This window comes from Elephantulus edwardii, unplaced genomic scaffold (assembly GCF_000299155.1).
Source record: "Elephantulus edwardii isolate Elephantulus edwardi_28Jun2011 unplaced genomic scaffold, EleEdw1.0 scaffold00130, whole genome shotgun sequence".
NCBI classification, from domain to species: domain Eukaryota; kingdom Metazoa; phylum Chordata; class Mammalia; order Macroscelidea; family Macroscelididae; genus Elephantulus; species Elephantulus edwardii.
The window spans coordinates 1,485,417-1,488,904 of NW_006399880.1; the positions used below are offsets into that span (position 1 = coordinate 1,485,417).

Sequence of the window (3,488 nt, forward strand, 5' to 3'; positions counted from 1 at the left end):
CTTTCTCAGATTTTTTATCTCAAGTTGATTTTTGCACTAGGTCAATAAGTTATCTTTTTAATTTATTAAGAACACATTTAGAATCTCTGATTTAATTCAGTTCACTCATCTTGGTAGTTCTTTGGCTAGTCTCAGATTGAACTTATTTTCTATTGCTGTATTTAAACCACTGATCAATTATTTTGTTTCCTATGATGTCAAACCTTTAGCTATCGAGAACATTCATCTTAATTTTGAGAGTTTATTTCTCAGAAAATATTTTTAAGAATTATTTTTAGCAATTTCACACAAAATATATACCCCTTGTGGTTTCACACATTACTTCACTCACATTGTCTTACATACGATAATATCCAGACGTTATTTTTTATGAAAGCAATCACCTTTGATCTATGTCCATTTTCAGCCCATCTTTCCACACCCCCAGCTGGATCTTTTCTAATTCCTTCTCTCAGGAAACAGTTTATGTTTCTGTATTTCGTGAAAATACAATATTTTTCTTCCCAAAACTGCTCAATTTGACTGCTCAAAAACTCCTGCATACTTGAAAATCAAACAAGAAAATTGTGTACTGTGAGTGGGTGATTGATTGTTGAGGTCTTATTGATTTTACAAATGAAATATAAAATATTTGAGTCTTTTTTTTTCTGATTTCCAAAGAATCCTACATTCTGGGTTTTTAAATTTTTTTTTTTGGTTTGTAATTTCACATATTTTATTGCAAACCCAGTACCATCTGGTACCATTTGGTGGGCGATAAAATGGGAGTGTCTAAGATTCTTCCCATTACTAAGAGTTTTAGAAGGTCTTTGGATTGGGAGATGACTGAGGGTGCAGGAAGCCAGGTGGGGCCAGAGAGGGTACGAGCGGAGGTGAAGCAGCTGCTCAAGGAGAAGGGGAACTGGGAGCAGAAGCTGGAGCAGAAGCACACGGAGAGGAACAGGCCCTGGAACCTGGCACGTGGACACACTCAGCAAGGACAGCTTCAGTAAAGAGCATGGTCAATACCAAGCCAGAACAGGTGGAGGAGGACTCTATGGAGTGAGAGAGCAGAAACTCAAAACCTTCGTGGAGAAGTACAGTAAACAGATCAAGCACTTTGGCATGCCTTGCCGCTAGGAAAACAGTCAGAAACAGTTGTCAGACAATGTCCACTGGTGTGAGAGGAGACAGCCAGTTACTTGGTCATCTAGTGCATTGAGGTGGAGGGAAAACGTGTTCTCATGGAGTAAGTGTCCCACTAGACCAATGTCATGCAATTCATCCTGGAAGTGGCCAAAAGCCTGAAGGAGAATCCTAATGCCAGCTTCTGGCAGTTCTTCACAAAGACGAAGACAGCTGCCTGCCGGGGCATTGAGGGCTTCAACGACAAGCTGGGGGCCTTCAAGAACCTTATGCGTAGTCGTGCCAAGCTGTGCATAGAGAAGGCTATGAAGGAGTAGTAGTAGAAGTGCAAGAAGAGGCTTGGCCCTAGTGGCCTGGACCTGTCTGAGGTCTACGAGTCCCTCCCTGAGGAGCTCCGGAAATGCCTTGATGTGAAGGATGCCATCAACAAGATGGACCCCACCAACTGGAAGTACCACATGCAGTGCTGAATCGACTCTGGCCTCTGGGTCCCCAACTCTAAATCCAGGAGGACAAGGAAAATGAAGAAGCAGGGCCCTGGGACCCCTTGCTGGAAGCCATCCCCAAGACAGAAGATTCTCAAGAGGGATTTTAGTAAATGACCTGCCCTCATCACTGTCTACCTGCCTACAGGCCTCTGCACACACCTTTTCAGAAAACAAGAGAGACCAGCTCCTGCCTTTTCCAGTTTGCTGCCCCACAGTCCAGGGCTGGTGGGGAGAACGGGAGACATCTTACAGTATCTATCTTGCACTACATCACTTTCATCCCCCAGCTCTCATTCATGTCTGCTTTGGGAAAAGAGGCTTCACTGCCTGCATCGTATGGAGACAGGATACAGCCCTGGCATGCACCCTTCCCAGTTCTGAACCATGCAGTGTTTCCTTGCTCTGTTCTGACAACTGTCTCCTGGTCCAAGTATAGGTTTTTCATTAGCACAGTCAAGTGTTCTGGGATTCCCATTCTTCTCGGAGTCAGCCACAGTTTATTATCATCCACACAGTCAAATGCCTTTGCGTAATCAATGAAACAAATATAGACATTTTTCTGGTACTCCTTGCTTTCGGACAATATCCATCTAACATCAGCAACAATATCCCTAGAACCACAGGCCCGTCTAAACCCAGCCCGCACTTCTGGTAATTCTCTGTGGATGTGCTGTTCCAGTCGTTTTTGGATAATCTTCAGCAAAATCTTTCTTGCATGTGATATTAATATTGTTCGATAATTTCCACACTCTATGGGATCACCTTTCTTTGGAATGGGAACAAATATCGATCTCTTCCAGTCGGTTGGCCAAGTGGTTGTTCTCCAGATTTCTTGGCACAACATGGTGAGCACACCTAGGGCAGCATCTGTTAGTTGAAATCTGTCAATTGGTATACCATCGATTTCTGGGGCCTTACTCTCAGCCAATTCTTTCAAAGCAGTCTAAACTTCTTCCTTCATCACCAAAGGCTCTTGCTCATATATTGTTTTATTAAATTCTTCTGTGTCTGCCAATTCCTTTTGGGATAATGTCCCTGCATATTCTTTCCGTCTTCTTTTAATACTTGCAGGATCACTCAATATTCTGCCCAAAGCATCCTTAAGTATTGTAACTCAAGGCTTGAATTTCCTCTTAAGTTCCTTGAGCTTAAGAAATGCTGAGTGACTCTGGCTTCTTCAATTTTCTGACTCCAGCTCTTTGCACATGTCATTATAATACTTTACTTTGCCTTGTCACGCAGCCTTTTGAAATCTCCTGTTCAGCTCCTTAATGTCTTGATTTTTCTTCCTTCAGCTTTGGTTTCTCGGCGCTCCAGTATAGTATTCAGAGTTTCTTCTGACATCCATTTTGGTCTTTTTGCTGTGGAAGATCAGGGACTGCAGTCTTCAATATGGATTGAGATTCAATACGAAGAAAACAAAGATTGTCACCACTGGTCTGATTGGCAGCATCATAATGGATGGTGAAGGGATTGAGATTGTTCACAGATTTGGTTTGCCTGTATCCACAGTCAACACTCTTGGCACCAGCATCCAGGAAATTAAAAGATGCATTGTGATGGGAAAGTCTGTGGTTAGAGACTTCTCAAAAGTGCTGAAGTGCACAGATGTCAGTCTGGAGACTAAGGTGTGTCTGATACATGCCAACGTCTTTGCAATCACTTGCTATGCATCAGAAAGTTGGACAATGAATGGGATGATAGAAGGAGAATAGATGACTGAGCTGTGGTGCTGGAGAATAGTATTGAATATACTACGGACTGCTAGGAATACAAACAGGATTGTACTAGAGAGGGTGAAGCCGGGCTGCTCCATGGAGGCAAGGATTCTGAAGCTAGGTCTGACATACTTTGGACATGTTGCAAGGAGGGACT

The 3,488-nt window shown here is 43.0% G+C and overlaps 1 pseudogene; it reads left to right on the top strand.

Annotated features, from left to right (window-relative positions):
* Positions 1-821: 821 nt before the first annotated feature.
* LOC102848301 lies at positions 822-1,720 on the top strand (annotated as a pseudogene).
* Positions 1,721-3,488: the final 1,768 nt, after the last annotated feature.